The sequence below is a fragment of the Danio aesculapii genome, chromosome 25, assembly GCF_903798145.1.
Source record: "Danio aesculapii chromosome 25, fDanAes4.1, whole genome shotgun sequence".
Classification (NCBI taxonomy): Eukaryota; Metazoa; Chordata; class Actinopteri; order Cypriniformes; family Danionidae; genus Danio; species Danio aesculapii.
This window is the reverse complement of record NC_079459.1, coordinates 22,308,492-22,326,170: the sequence shown is the minus strand read 5'-3', so window position 1 is coordinate 22,326,170 and position 17,679 is coordinate 22,308,492.

Sequence of the window (17,679 nt, the reverse complement as noted above, 5' to 3'; positions counted from 1 at the left end):
TGTAAAAAAAAAAAAAAAAAAAAAAAAAAACAGATCTTTTGATAATTGGTTAAATGAGGTTGGACTGAACATTTTAGAATTTTCAAAAACGTTGTTTGTGATAGTGTGTCTTGATTGAAATGTCGTTCCATAATTACTATTGACGGACAGCTGTGCGTTGCATCAAATCAAAGTTTGGTTCACAGCAACGATGAAAGCACATTAACGGCCTTTGGACTTGAAAAGCACCCAAGTTCACAAACGATTGAGTGTGGAGAAATATGAACAGCGTCAAAAAATGTTCCTGTTCCAGGTAATTTACGTCTTGAATAAGGTTGAACCTAATTATTCTACATTTTAAGTTGGAGATGAAAGTTATTTGTAACGTTTTAATTCTGCTGTGCAGCAGCCAGATTAATTTATTAGTTAAGTTAGCATATATAAATGTAAGCATACGCTGTCGTGTTAAAGTATATCAAGTGATCTTTCATCTTTCATTCAACAGAGTATATATATATATATATATATATATATATATATATATATATATATATATATATATATATATATATATATATATACGCCATTCCTTTAAATTAGGCCCATGCTAAGTGTATAGAAAGATATCAAGCTGTGAAATAGGTTTCCCTTTTGCTTTCACTCCCTTGCGACTCTGTCCATTTACATTATAATTTAAAATGCCACATCGGTGGGTGTTTTAAATATTGTTGGGGCATCCGAGTGTCCACTGAGACCAAAACCCTTGGCAATTTCTTATAATTAGCAACCCCCATCTTGCCGATAACTGAAAGGATTCAATTTCATCCCAATCTTAATCCATGCTAATTTGGCCTGCGCTCCTCCAGGTGTTCTTTACCAATGGATGCATTGGAATAAAGCTGCATGCTGGGCGGCTCAAGGAGTGATAATATGACTGATATGAAATGTTTTCCTGCTGCGAAATCATTTTTTATCACAGTTCCCATTATTAGATGAGTTAAATAAACATATCTCTATGATCTCCAACTTCCCAAATGAGTTCATGTCGGGGAGATTATCAGTTTGATGTAGGAAAGTTAACGTATATTTTAAATGAAATATGTTATTATTAATGAATATTTGAGAAATATTATGCTTAATTATGAATGACGTTCAGGCTAAGCCTATGCACACTTGTATAATATTTACTAGCTATGTATTCATACATGAAACAAATAGATTTCAAGGCAACATTTAGGCATTTTAAACATTTAGCCATTTCGCCTATCGGGAAATCTCGTTAAACGTGTGGTGAGAGAAACTGAGGATTGTTATGTTTCGTGAAACCGCAAAGCAATTTTCTAGGAAAAACCTGCGTAACAGGAGGGAGGAGATTATGAATAAAACTAAGGTCATTAAATCGGGCCGCATCGCTCCCAGCGAAGCGGAGACGAAATGTAAAAACACCTAAAGTGACAAACTCAACACAAATCTGCCTGATACATTTAAATGGATGCAACAGCAGCGCCGCTGTGTTTGAATAAAAGGGATACTACCACTAAATCAGGCAATAACAACGACAAACCGCCTGGAAAATAGATTCATGGAGTAATGAGATTTTTCCGGTTTTATCTAGCTGACAAATTTTGTCCTAAAGTAAATATTTTGAAGATAATTGAACTGATTACTGCTTGCTTGCTCATCTGAATGTTTGAAAGCGAAAACAGTGTCGTAAAACAGAATACACTTTCCACAATGCATAGCCTTAATTCATATCGCTATTAATTCATGTAATCAAGTGGTTATAAATAACGTCACAAGTTGTTAATGTACATTCACTTATATCATTTTTAGTTACAGTCAAAAGACTCAGTCAAAAGACAATGTCTGTGAGCCTCAAAATATTGCAATAAAAATGAAAAACCTTTTATAGGGTATCTAAATAATTATATAATTAAAAAAATTTACCAGTTCCAATGCTCTGGACGATTTTATTATAAATAATTAAAACACACATATGCTGATTGTTTGAACGTAATTTCTCGCGTTACAAAACGAGATTACATATCTGCATCCATCGAATGAATTCTTCAAAGCGCAATGTTGACAGAAAACCATCTGTTTACGTTGCTGCCTCTGACAGAACTTTAAATATGCTTTTAATTAAAGACGGGTTAAAGCTGGAGACCTCATGATGGGTAATAATTACAAATTACACGACAAATCCGACAGATGTGACAAGCGGCCTTCGTCTGTGGGGAGAAAAATAAAAGACAACGACGGGCAATCTGACAGAAGTTGTGGACGAATTCGTCTGGTGTCTTGAGAAAACACCGTCTTTGATTATCCAGACAGGATTTTTTTCGCCTTCTCCGTCGTGATTGTTTTCATATTTCTTTGACATGCATTGATTTGGAGGCAGCTGTAAGACTTTGTCACAAGAGAGAGGAGCAGTCACAACGCATTAGTCTGACGGCGTAACTCGAACGTTAGGGGCCCTACAGAGCGCATGTAGTGAGACCATGTGATGGCTCGTCTTGGCTCCCACCTAAACGGATAAAAGGTCTAATTAGTCAATTTTTAGTCACTTATAAGTCTGATGTACGATCGTTAAAATTGTGACGCATAATTCGTCACTCGATGCTAGTGTAAATGTTTGATTTAAGCCTCTTAGGTTTGGTAAGAGACAGTCTAAAATAGGAGTATTTAAGCTCAGAGTTTGTTTTGAGGATATTGAATTCCTCTGTTATTAACTATGTTTTTCAGACTGCTAAAGCTAAAAAACGCGCAAAAAGTATTTTAATTATATTATTTTCTTTGTAAAGTTGACAACCCCCACACTGATGCACATTAAACATCAATTAAACATGTTAAACGTTAGGCTACTTTAGGATTTATATTACTAATTGTTTGTATTTTATTTTATTTGTTAAAATTGTAGTTTAATAATTTGCAAAAATGTTGCACTTTTTGCAACCTTAGAACTTTTAAGGGATTTCGACTTAATCACAACATGTAAAACCAGTAAAAAGTATGAATCTTGGCATTGGAAAATATCATTATTATTATTATTATTATTATTATTATTATTATTATTATTATTATTATTATTATTATTATTAATATTATCTGTAAATACTGTTTACAGAAACAATCTAATCCAGTTATTAATATTACAGTAATTCATCACAAAATAGTTGAATAAATTACAAAATGCAAACATTTTACATATGTTGCTGTCATTTTTGCCTTTCATGCATGTATCTCTTTTAGTTGATACACAGTCACCGTTTTTCGTTTCGTATATCTTATGTAATTACATGAACTGCTTAGAACAGAAGTTTTTTTTAGAAGATTACAACTTACATTTTGCATTGACTTAGATTGACGTTTAAAAAAAATACTCAGTTAAACCCAAACCATTATCACAGTTTTATATGTTGCTTGTGGTATGGTATCTCTAGCCTATAAAGGTGACAGTGAATGATGGTAGACAATATGCACGAATCTGTCTCTTGTGTGCGAATTAATGCATCATTTGGCTGTGAGGGTTCTGTTGCTTCAGCCAGTGTGGGTTTATCACCTACAACAATGCTCGATCGCCCTCTAGCGGTTCATCAGCAACAGAAGCGAGAAATCGCAAATGTGATTAAGGCGCACACTCATGCAAAAATAGACACGCATAATCCAAATTAAGTAACAAATGATTATAATAAAAACAAAGTTTAACTAATCATGTATTACTTTGCCTTCATCCATAATCAACTAATCTAGAAATGTTGCAGTTCTTTGAGACCAAATGTCTATAAAACGCTATATGGGGAAACCCCATTATTAATTTATTGTAGGCATGTCTTTATTATGCAATGTTAACACATTCATATAAGCTTTAAAAAGGCAGAACTGACGTATTATTCACTGCAATGAATGTGCGTGAATCTGTTGATTTCCAATGGTTAAGGCGATCGTAGTGCTGAAAGGACAGCGACGAGTAATGGGCTAAAATGTGAGACTTCCGGTTTTCATTCGTTTTCAGTTCTCTTTACAATATCCAAATAATCCGCTGTAGTGTATAAACCTGCAACTTGCGTTTTCCATCACAATATAACACTAACACCCTAGCAAAACCATAACGTTCCCATATGTTTCCCATTTGGTTATTTTGGGGTTCAAATATGGGGATGATCTATGTACAGTGCTCAGCATATATAAGTACACCACTCACAAATCTATCTTTTAAATTCATATTTTTAATAGGAAGCTGTACAATATTATATTTGAACATATACATTAGATTAGTCACTACTGAAGCCAAATCTGGAGCTTATGTAACAAAATAACTTACGATAACATCCAAAAACTAGTACACCCAAATTTATATGCTATAGAAAAATATTAAATACTAATAAAAAAAAAGAGGAAAAATCAAGAGAAGCAAAAAAAAAAAAAAAAAAAAAACATTAAAGATTTACTTGAAATTTTGCAAGTTGTAATTTTTTTTTTTGCAATATTTTGCTTGAATTTAAGTTTATTATATTTCAATTTCTAAATATGTTTGGTGACTAAAATATTATTTTAATAAATATATCTGTTTAATAAATATGTTTTGTTTAAATGCACCAAAATACTTATATTCACTGAGAAATGGATAAAAATAATCATTTTCAAAATGTGATGTACTAAATTATGCTGTGCTCTGTATGTTATTTTTCTTATTTATTTTCTCTTTTTTTGACGGTTATCCAACAACTTGCCTTCTCAGAAAGTTGCAGGTTGTTTTTTGATAAAAAAAACAAAACAAAAACAGGACATCTCAGGAGCATTCTCCTTATAACAAAGGGGGAATGTTGTGTTAAATTTCCTGGCTAACCAACAGACATTGTTCTAGAAACAAAAAATTATTAGGTGAGACACTGGTCTGTAGTTGTTCTGCCAGTTGTTAATTGTTATTTAATTGAAGCAGATAAAGAATGTGAAGTCTTGCACATTTACAGAAAAAGATCAACTTGATATGCAGGTGTGTTAAAAAAACTTCACACTTTATTGTTGGATGTGTTGTGTTGCTCTCTAAGGAAATGGAGCTTTACATTAAAGATTTTTTCTCATAATTTGCATTTAAAACTGATCCATGAAGGTTGTAGGCCAGTTTTTACAAACTCACCCTTAGTAAACACTGTGCGTCAGAACCTTCAGATGGTAATGCCCAGTCAATTACATTTCTTTCGAGATCATTAAACACAAATCCTTCTTGTCTTTTAACAAGGCAGTCCTGTGTGTTAATGAGGGTCACAGAAGGTCAGAGTTACTTTTAATGGACGCCCCCCCCCCACCCCTCCAGCAGCATCACTGTTTTGGATGCTAAATTATATTCCTGGCATGTTTCCAAAACTTTGAGTAAATACAAATTCAGTATAATTTCAAAGTGTGTGTGCATTCGTTTTCTAAATGACCATTTAACAAGAACACTAATAACATTTTATTAATGTGTGAGCACTTTTTCATTGAAAACTTGAAGGAGAAGCACTCTGTTGTCTGTCCACTTGACTAGTCATCAGCTGTCATGTAACTAGAATGCAATATCTACTCTATTCTGACAAGAGAGCCATGCACCGGTCTATAGTGAGCAAAAGAATTGCAATGTCTAAGTCATGTTTCAGTGTTCAAGGCCCGGTAAATTACAAAGAGAGAGCAATTGATTTCTGGATTCGTTTCATGATTCATTGCATTGCATTAATTCTGTAGGATGACATGCATGAAATGTGCTGTTGTCTCAACACTGATGAGGAACCGTGATACCAGATCTGATGTACTTTTAAGAGTAATTGGTTAGAAAATGGTTACACGTTGTAGGAAAGATGACATTATATGAGACATTTATCTTGTTGTTAAGTTCACCTCGAATGTACAGCAAAATACATCTGCTTATCCGTCATTTATCATCTATCATCAGACGTTCGAGGTACAGTGTTGGCCTTCATTTCCTTTGAAGCCACAATAGCTGTTCCTGTTTTATACAATTCAATCTACAGTGTTACATTTAGATTGTTTTATGGTAGATTGCAGATTTTCTGCACTGATTACAAAAAAACTTTGATTGTGTGTCAAGCTAGCAGAAGTCAGAGATCTTCTCTACTAAATGAGGTGCTCCACGCTTGGCTAATGATGCTTAATGAAGTATTCGGCAAAGCGAAATTATCATTCAAAAACGTGGCAGCAAGAGGCAAACAATCTGAAGGGTTGTAACACTCAAGCACTCAACAGCCCTAAGAACAAAAGTATCATGCTGAAAAATTAAACTAATGATGAAAAAATGTGCATTAATTTTGCATTTGAGAGGACATGGAAAATGTCAGACATATTTAAAAGGTTAATCTTTAATTCAACCACTAATAAACACAGCAGGGGAAAAGGAGAAATTAATCAAGTGTTCTTTCACTGGACATATTAAATAATCTTATCAATTAATAACTGTCCGCCCTGCAGAGTTTTTCCACCACTGAATTAAGAAATTATCATTTGTATCAGTGGCGGAGGCTCAGATGGAAAGGTTTGTGGACAGTGTGGTTATTTTCACATTTGTTACGGCAAATATTTACATCCTGGCAATGCTTTTATTTTATATGTACTAATTTTATATTTAATTCTGTATGTCATCAAATGATACTGGTGTAATATAAAAATAATATGAAGATATTTGTATATAATACACTTTAACTAAGTAATACATTACTAATAATATGTGAATGCATTCTGAAATATATACTCTACGTGTATATATATATATATATATATATATATATATATATATATATATATATATATATATATATATATATATATATATACACAGACACACACACACACACACACACACACACACACACACTCACTGGCCATTTTATTAGGTACACCTGTCCAACTGCTCGTTAACGCAAATTTCTAATCAGCCAATCACATGGCAGCAACTCAATGCATTTAGGCATGTAGTCAAGGTCAAGACGATCTGAAGGTGAAGTTCAAACCAAGCATCAGAATAGGGAAGAAAGGTGATTTAAGTGACTTTGAACGTGGCAAAGTTGTTGGTGCCAGACAGGCTGTTCTGAGTATTTCAGAAATGCTGATCTACTGGGATTTTCAAGCACAACCATCTCTAGGGTTTACAGAGAATGGTCCATGAAAGAGAAAATTTCCAGTGAGCTGCAGTTCTGTGGGCACAAATGCCTTGTTGATGCCAGAGGTCAGAGAAAAATGGCCAGACTGGTTCAGCTGATAGAAAGGCAATAGTAACTCAAATAACCACTCGTTACATCTGAGGTATGCTGAAGAGCATCTCTGAACGCACAACACGTGAACCTTGAGGTGGATGGACTAGAGCAGCAGAAGACCACACCGGGTACCACTCCTGTCAGCTAAGAACAGGAAACTGAGGCTACAATTCGCACAGGCTCACCAAAATTGAACAATAGAAGATTGGAAAACTGTTGCCTGGTCTGATGAGTCTCGATTTCTGCTGCGACATTGGGATGGTAGGATCTGAATTTGGCATCAACAACATGAAAGCATGCATTCATCCTGCCCTGTATCAATGGTTCAGGCTGCTGGTGGTAGTGTAATGGTGTGGGGATATTTTCTTGGCACACTTTGGGCCTTTTAGTACCAACTGAACATTGTGTCAACGGCACAGCCTACCTGAGTATTGTTGCTGACCATGTCCATCCCTTTAGGACCACAGTGTTCCCATCTTCTGATAGCTACTTCCAGCAGGATAGTGCACCATGTCATAAAGCGTGAATCATCTCAGACTGGTTTCTTGAACATGACAATGAGGTCACTATACTCAAATGGCCTCCACAGTCACCAGAACTCAATCCAATAGAGCACCTTTGGGATGTGATGGAACGGGAGATTCGCATCATGGATGTGCAGCTGACAAATCTGCAGTAACTGCGTGATGCTAATATGTCAATATGGACCAAAATCTCTGGGTCCAACCTGGTACTAGTAAGGTGTACCTAATAAAGTGCCCGGTGAGTGTACATATGTGTATATAAATATATACACTTTTTTGCACTGATAACATAACAAAGTTAGAAAACCGTAAGTAATGTGCCTTTTTATTGAATAAGTTAAAACATTTACTTAATTATGAATAACACAAACAAGACATTCTGAAGAGATTTTAAGTGAATTATTTTTGACTGTATGAAAGTCAATGGGGTATCGTCGGACCCCATTTACTGTACTTCCACTGAATGAACATGATCTTTTGTGTTCCACAGATGAAAAAATCTCTGGGAGGAGATGGTGACATCATTTTCATTTTTGGATGAATAATCATCTTAATCTGTGTGCAGAAGTGCTCAGAGAACTAGCACTAATATTCTGCTACAATTTATAAAGGATTGTCAGAACATGATGGATGTGAATCATCATGCTTTGAAGAATGCTATAGGTGAAGTTGAAAGCTGAAACCAAACTTGCATTTTTTTACGTTGATTATTAATGAATCTTTTCTGCAACTTTAAAGGCGTAGTTCACTCAAGAGTTGAAATTCTGTCATTATTTACTTACCCTTTTCACAAATATGTTTGACTTTCTTTCTTCTGTTGAACACAAAACAGTAAGTGCATTATTTTAAAAAATGCATACAAACAGCAAATTTCCAGAATTTTCTGCAAAAACCAGTCTCTTGCTCAAAATTCTTAATTTATCTCTCAAAACAAAATTTGTGTCAATGAACATGTCAGTGCTGTCAGAATGACAAGTCCTCATTTCATTATGTGTAGATAAGACAGTCAAATTACTTAGTCATGTTGTCAATACAACAGTGTACACTTGATGGGATGTTCTGATATAAACAATGGCCACAGATTTGATTACAAATATAATTTATATATATATATATATATATATATATATATATATATATATATATATATATATATATATATATATATATATATATATATATATATATATATATATATATATATATATATATATATCGGCGTGCGATATTCTTCAAGTAACAGCACTAGTTCAGCCTCTTCACCCACCACCTCTTTACCACCCTTGTGTATTACTCCGCCCACATACAGCAACAAGCAGAGGACACTCTACAGTTTGACAAATATTGCTGCTGTTGGACAACATAAAGTACTTCTGAGGCTTTTAGCTGAGAATGTAGTTGTTTATATTGCAACTATGCGGTTTATTTATAAGGATAATGCCTATTTTAAAATATTTAGAATTTCTGAGAGACAGCGTGTTGTCGGCCATTAGCCTGTCATTGAGCTGACCAAAGATGGCTGACATTGTCCAGCCACAAGATGGCAACTGATACAGCATAATAAGCCCTTACAGGAGAGGAAAAACCCAGCGTAATTTGAAACTACAGCTGATCAAATCATCATAAAACTGGTAAGAGACTTTCTAAGTCGATCTCTCTCTTTTGTATGTTGTAATGCTGTATTTATACCATAGTAATTGTAGTGTGTTGAATGCAAGATGGGACTCATCTTAAAGTCTTAAAACTGGAGATGGCTATCTGACAGAGAAATACTGGTAAATCTCTGTAGACTGATGGCATTTCATGCCGTTCAGCCTTTTAATCTTAAAATGTCAAAATCACCTGTTTTGTCATCACTTTAGATATTACGCTAGAGAATCATTCAAATACTAGCAGACATTCAAACACTACGGCAGCTGGATTAGTCCAAAAAGGAGCAGTACTTTTTGCGGTTGGGTCTGTTTTAGTTCGGATCATGTTCTTACCACAAACGAACCGCTCCAGGGTCCGCTTTTGGTGCACACTCGAATGTGATTGCTATATTCATACCTGCCCAAACGAACTGCACCAAGAGGGAAAACGAACTCTAGTGCGATTCAACTGTACTAAATAAGGCAGGTGTGAAAACACCCTAAGAACTCACCCACCACCCGCAGACAGACCCACCGAGCTCCAATGGTAGCTCATAAGTGTTCAGGAGCCAAAATGAACTCCCCAAATGTCCGTTTTAGTGAACTGTTTCGAACTGCAGAAACATACTCATAACTGGCAGGGTTTTGTTTGAAATGACATGATTTCAGTCCGTTCTTCGATTTTGTTTTAAGTATATCAGAGCCTTAAGTCATAAACTCATTTATTTTACGCTATATAGTCTGGAACAAACAATTTTGTTTTCTGTAAAAACATATGAGATTTGTGCAAATACTGTAATGTTTATTTGCAAAGGCCTGCACATAAATATATACACTAACTTGATACTGGAAAAAACTGACATTGCGATATTTTGTTTTTCTGCGATTACATATTGTAATATGAATATAAATTCACAATATGACTGTATTTGAAAAAAAAAATAAGGCATAAATAGGAATTATTTTGTAGGGGGGTGTATCTGCATAAAGTGTACAAAATTATACAATAGAATTAAAATCATTTTTGCACAGATTTAAATAACAATAGATCAGAGAATAAAATAAAAATGACAGTGCTTTATAGTTTTTGGTGGAGTCTAACAGGTCTGAGGAACAAAAATTCACTAATAAAATGTAAAATAATACTGCAGAGTCTTCATTATATAAATAAACACAAATGTTTAAAAACAAAAATGTTTTGTTAAAGTGGCAAACTTTATCATTTCTTGTGCCCAAATTTGCTTTAAATCTTAGTCACAGGCTTTAACATGCATAAAAAAAATTCACACTATTATACACAAAGTTAAACTTTGCAATGACTTCAAAAATCATGTGCTCTGATCTGTGGTTCCTGCTTAACTATAATACCAAATTACAGATCCTGCAATATGACATCGATGCTGAAACAATATATTGTGCAGCCCTACTCTTACTAGCGGTTATCCCCTCCTCTCAATCATTGTCTGCCTCTGGTTTGACCATGTAAGACTTTAATCAACTAGTTTATTTCTGACATTTTGGCTGCATGATACTTTTGTTGTTTCTGGAGTGTCAGAAAAGCTATAAAGGCTCCGCCCTCTTCTTGAAAGCAGCAGCCTATTTGCATTTAAAGGGACATACACAATAATATTGTGTTACATCCCAATAAGGCCAAATTTGGCAAGTTATAATAAATGCTCTGTTGATTTTTTTTCAATGAAGCTTCACAGACACATTCTGGAGAAACCAGAGATTTGTTTCTTCCACATCTTTTGAAAAGGGGCAAAAAAAAAAAAAAAATCACACTCCAGTTTTCCACTCGAGCTGAATCTATTTTGATGTATGAGTGGGAAAAGTTTGCACTAGGTGACGGGCTAAGGTCATGCTTATGTTATTGAACTCAGTGCCAGGCACGTATGCAGGGAGCTAGAGAAGGACTTGGAACAAAAGCGGATTCACCCGCTAGGCAGCATATGCCTCCGCACTGCCATTCCCTACAGGCCTACAGCACACATCCAGTCAGATCTGATGCTCTATGGCCAAAAAATAGCTCTCTGCTCTTGTTACCACATACCGCAGATCTCTCAGTTTAAAGAACACCTTTCGTTGTGTGCGATATAGAAGGACAAACTGTTATTGCTGGCTCCCTAGTATTCAGACATTGAGGTTTCCATATATATATATATATATATATATATATATATATATATATATATATATATATATATATATATATATATATATATATATATATTTATTTATTTATTTAGTCATTTATTTATTTTTATTATTTTCCTTATATAATAAAATGTTTATTTATTTGTTGGTTTATTTTAAGTGTATTTATTATTGTGTAACTATTATTTTCCTTATATAATAATAATAATATATTTATTTATTTATTGAAGTATTATTGTGCAATTATTATTATTTTTCTTATATAATATTTATTTATATATATTTGTTTATTTGTGTATTTATTATTATGTAATCATTTTAATTTTCCTCATATATTATTATATTTATTTATATATTTATTTGAAGTGTATTTATTGTGTAATTATTATCATTGTCCTTATATAATAATTATTTATTTATTTATATATTTATTTGTTTATTGGAAGTGTATTTATTATTGTGTAATTATTTTTTTCATATATAATAATTAATAAATATAATAAATACACTTCAAATAAATAAGTAAAATTATATATATATATATATATATATATATATATATATATATATATATATATATATATATATATATATATATATTATTTTACTTATTTATTTATTTGAAGTGTATTTATGATTGTATAATTATTATTGTTTTCTGTGTATAATAATAATAATATATGGGCAGCACGGTGGCGCAGTAGGTAGAACAATCCTCTCACAGCAAGAAGGTCACTGGTTCCAGCCCCAGCTGGGTCAGCTGGCATTTCTGTGTGGAGTTTGGATGTTCTCCCTGTGTTAGCGTAGGTTTCCTCTGGGTGCTCCGGTTTCCCCCACAAGTCCAAAAACATAGGGGTATAGGTGAATTGGGTAAGCTAGATTGTCCGTAGTGTATGTGTGTGAATGAAAGTGTATGGGTGTTTCCCAGTGATGGGTTGCAGCTGGAAGGGCATCCGCTGCATAAAACATATGCTGGATAAGTTGGCAGTTCATTACGCTGTGGTGAGCCCAGATTAATAAAGGGAATAAGCCGAAAAGAAAATGAATATATGAATAATAATAATATATTTATTTATTTGTTTGTTTATTTGAAGTGTATTTGTTATTGTGTACTATTTTTATTATATAATAATCTTTTTCTTATTATATAAGAAATTATTATATATATTTATATATTCATTTATTATTTTATTTATTTATTTATTTGGAGTGTATTTATTATTGTGTAATTATTATTATTTTCCTCATTTAATAATATATTTATTTATTTGTTTATTTATTTGAATTGTTTTTATTGTTGTGTAATTATTAGTTTCCTAATATAATAATAATATATGTATTTATTTATTTGAAGTGTATTTATTATTGTGTAATTATTAGTTTCCTTATATAATAATATATTTATTTATTTATTTGTTTATTTATTTGAATTGTTTTTATTGTTGTGTAATTATTAGTTTCCTAATATAATAATAATATATGTATTTATTTATTTGAAGTGTATTTATTATTGTGTAATTATTAGTTTCCTTATATAATAATATATTTATTTATTTATTTGTTTATTTGAAGTGTATTTATTATTATGTAATTATTATTATTTTCCTTATATAATAATATTTATTCATTTATTTGAAGTGTATTTATTGTGTAATTATTATTATTTTCTTTATATAATAATATTTATTTATTTATTTATTTGAAGTGTATTTATTATTGTGTAATTATTATTTTTCTTATTTATTTATTCATTACAAATGTATTTATTATTAAGTGTAATCATAATTATTTTTCATAAATGTCAATAAGCACTTATAAGTAAAGGATAAAATTATGCATTATTGAAATATCTAAAATGATTATTACATTATACTAAAAAAGCTTGTCTCATGCTGACCTCAAATGTTGCCCAGTGACACTTTTATTCACTCATTAAAAGGTTTTCCTGCAGTCCTGAAGTTTCCATGAAAGATCTTCTGTCCGTTGCTTTCCGTGGTGTGACCTTAAGCACAGTGGGCATCCCATGCAACCCCAAACACCTATTAATAATGCATAAATGTGATTATTCATAGTAAATGTCTAAGCTTGTGCAATCAATGAAGCATTGTCCTTAATATGATGAAGATTTCTGTCAGACAGAATAACTCTCACCTGAGCTAGCATTTAATGAGGAGTTATAGCCTTTTTGTTTCAACTGCTCATCCGTTCACTATTGCTAAAATTGAAATAGAAATTAATTTTAAAATATTATGCCTTTTAAAACGATTGATTTTATTTCTATTTTGTATTTTTTTAGCAATCCTATTCATAAATCCACATACTACATTTAAAATTATTTATTTAATTAAAAATATTTTATTATTATTATTATTTGACTTTTAAAAGTAATATTTTGTTAATTGTTACATTTATTTAAACAAAATAATTACCAATAGTCCAGAATCAATTCAGCTGCATTTCTAATCCCTATTCTACATGCATTTGCTTGCATTAAACAAGTTGTTTTTTTTTACATGTTGATGCACTGACCCTTCACCCATTGCAAAAATGAATTAGGGTTGTAGGTGTGTAAATCCAGAGTTTGCTCATGCTGAAAGCTTATATGGGCTGTAGAAGGCCTTCTGGTTGGAGCATTATCAGCATATGGGACTTCTGATCCTATCACTCACATTTACCTCCAACACCAACTGTGCATCTGTTCTGCCATGCTGCATATCCAGCACGCTGCTCAGCCCCGCAAAGCCAGATGTGCCGTGGCTTAAACACACACACACACATCTTATGAAAATGGGCACCGAGTCCAAGCAGATTGGACTGTGATGGAGTTTGAATGGTGAAGAAAGTGGTTGAATTAAATCAAAAGTCATATTGAAATGGTGATTGGTTTTCACGAGGATGTAACGATTTGTTGCATTGACTTCTATTCATACACAGGTTAATGCAACAGACTGCAAATGCACGTTCATGCAAAGATCTCACTGTGTTTCAAAGTTGACCTGAGAATTTAAATAACTAGATGTCTTAAACAAATTTTGCAGCAAAGTTAAAATCTGAATTGATATTTTTACATTTTGCATGCATGTTCAATTGAGTGGGTAGTGCTGTTGCCTCACAGCAAGAAGGTCACTGGTTCGAACCTCGGCTGGGTCAGTTGGCATTTCTGTATGGAGTTTGCATGTTCTCCCTGTGTTCGCGTGAGTTTCCTCCGGGTGCTTCAGTTTCCCACACAATTCCAAAGACATGAACAGGTGAATTGGGTAAGCTAAATTGTCCATAGAGTGTATGGGTGTTTCCCACTGACGGGTTGCAGCTGGAAGGGCACCCGCTGCGTAAAACATGTGCTGGATTAGTTGGTGGTTCATTCCGTTGTGCCGACCCCAGATTAATAAAGGGACTAAGCTGAAAAGAAAATGAATGAGTGAATCAATTGAGATTTTAATAGTGATTTCTGCTGTCCAGTCACATTAAAACATTCCATGTCTCGGCCATGAAGACCTATGGGGTTCCCTGGGGGGACAATCTTCCCACTCATCCAATCATTGCTTGGTTTGATCTGACCTAAAGGGTACAGCAAAGCATTTAGCTATACAGCGCAGTTGGGAAACTGACTGTCAACTGGAAGAGAGAGTCACAGACTGGGAAAGAGTATGGCAGAACATTTTTACTTCATCTAAAAATCCCAATCACCAGCTCATTCACTATAACTTTTGTCATAGACCCTACTGGACCCCACTTAAAAGACATCGTAGTCTTCTTTGTGATAAATGTCCTGACCAGGGGTGTTTCCCAAACAATGATGTAACTCGCGGCTAAACTATCATAGTATGATGCATCATTTGGGAAAAGAACAATGTAGTGACGAGTGTTTCCCAAAACCCGTAGTTTCTCTGTCGCAGATCCATCAATTGAACCACGTTAGTTATAATGTAAAACGCCCATAATGATGCTCTAAATGGGGTGGAGTAACTACTTCTTTAGAGAAGAACCCCATATTTTATTTGTGCAAATTATATTGTTTGACACGCACACACATTTAAAAAAAAAAATCCAAAATTAGTTTTGGTAAAAGTATGAAAGTTTTTCATATTAATTAAAATATATGTAAATGGCACGTATAGGGCCTATTTTCCTTTACAAATATTATTGAGAACATACATATTCTATTCTAAAACATAAAATCACTTACAAAAGCTAACACCTATTCTAATATCATATATAAATAATATAAATAATGAAGCTATTTATTAAGAAATGAAATTTAATATTTATTAGGAAATGAGAAAAATCATACTTTAATAATAGTATTAAAAATAATGATGATGATGATTATTATTGTTATTATTATTTTTTATTATCATTATTATTATTCATAATAATAAGTAGGATATTGTTTATTTATTTTTTTTGAAAAGTCTACTTTTACAATTTGACACATGCAAACCACTGCAGAAATGTTCTAACCAACAGGCCCATGTCATATACAGTACAGATACTTAACAAATAACCTACTGTAAAATAAAAGCATTGACGTATGCTATGTTTTTTGTTTTCACAAGCTTTGGAGCAATGACTGTAAAAAATATACTAGATTTGGAAATGTAACATAAATTCCGCTGGGCTGTGTTCAATGTTTTCAAACTGCACTGCGAAGGGAGCGTAATTGTAAACATGAAAACTGAACGCTAAAACTGAACTGTAAAAATACTTTGAAAGCAAATTACACCTAAAAGAGATGACCTTAATGCTTTTTAAAAAAAATTATTCCAAGTTAAAATGTTAGAATGTTCTAAAGGAAAGGGGCATAGGGGGGATAACTGGGAATAGAACACAGCCAGGAACTATGTTTCTAACTACAGTTCCAGTTGCAAGCATGTAAGTTTGCTACGCAATTTGCGAATGTTCGTTGGTACGACGGATTTGGTAAACGTCAAATTAATTACCTATGTTCATAACAATGGAACTTGCGATCTTAGTTGGCTAACAATGTTTTTTGGAAACGCACCCCAGGAACTTGGATCTTTTTTCATATGATGTGGGAATGTGGAAAAGTACAAAAATTTTGGAATGAGGTCTTTGTTATCTTATCTAAAATTATTGAATAACCTGTACCAGTGAATCCTTCCATTCTATTACTGAGCAATGATTCTACATTGAATCTCACCAAGCTACAGAAAGCTGTTTGGCTGGCTGGCTGGCTTTACTTTGGCAAAAAAAACTACTAGCCCTACATTGGCCGCCTCCACATAATTTGGACACGTACAAGTGGTTGGTACAACTTCAGGATATTATAACGTTGGAATTATCCACAGCTCGAGTGAACTTGGTACAAATGAGCTGCTGACAAAATCTCCAGGTTTATTGCACAAAACAGAATATTTTGTATAATTGATACTTGATACTGTACTTTGTTTTTGTTTTTTGTTTTTCTGTTAACGTCCATTCATTGGAGACCCCAGTTTAAAGAGACTGTGGGGGAAGGGAGGGTGGAGGCAGTTGAATTGATATATTTCATTATATTGTTTTTTAACCCTGTATGTTTTGTTAACAATAATTATATTTAAAAAAAAACCTTCCATGTCACTTCAGTGGTTCATCTGTCAACACTTTTGGGGGGTGTTTCGACTTTGTTTTCTCTTCAGCTGTGTCATGCACCAGTGCATGTTTACTACAGACAGTGAACCACTAAAGGCAATTTAGAATGTTTTGACAGTGTTTTAGTTCCTTTTCTGGACTTTAAACATCTCGAGACTCTAGAAAGTAAAAGTGAAAAACTGAAAGTTAAGATGTGGCCAGGTATGGTGACACACATGGAATATGTGGTTAGCATTTAACACATCCAAGTGCAGACGTACACACACTGTGAACACAAATCTAGAGAAGTGGAGCAGTTAGAGGATCGGTGGCTTGCTCAAGGGACTCACCTTAGCCATGGTATTGAGGGTTGTGAGAGTGCTGTTTATTCACTCCCACCACCTACAATTCCTGTCTGTGCTGGGACCAAACCTGCGGCATTTCAATCACTCACCATCAAGTCCAACTCTCAAACTATTAGCCCACAGCTGCCCAAATGCTGCCTATTGAGGGTCAGAGAGATTTTGGATTTCATCTAAAATATCTTAATCTGTGTTTGGAAGATGAATGAAG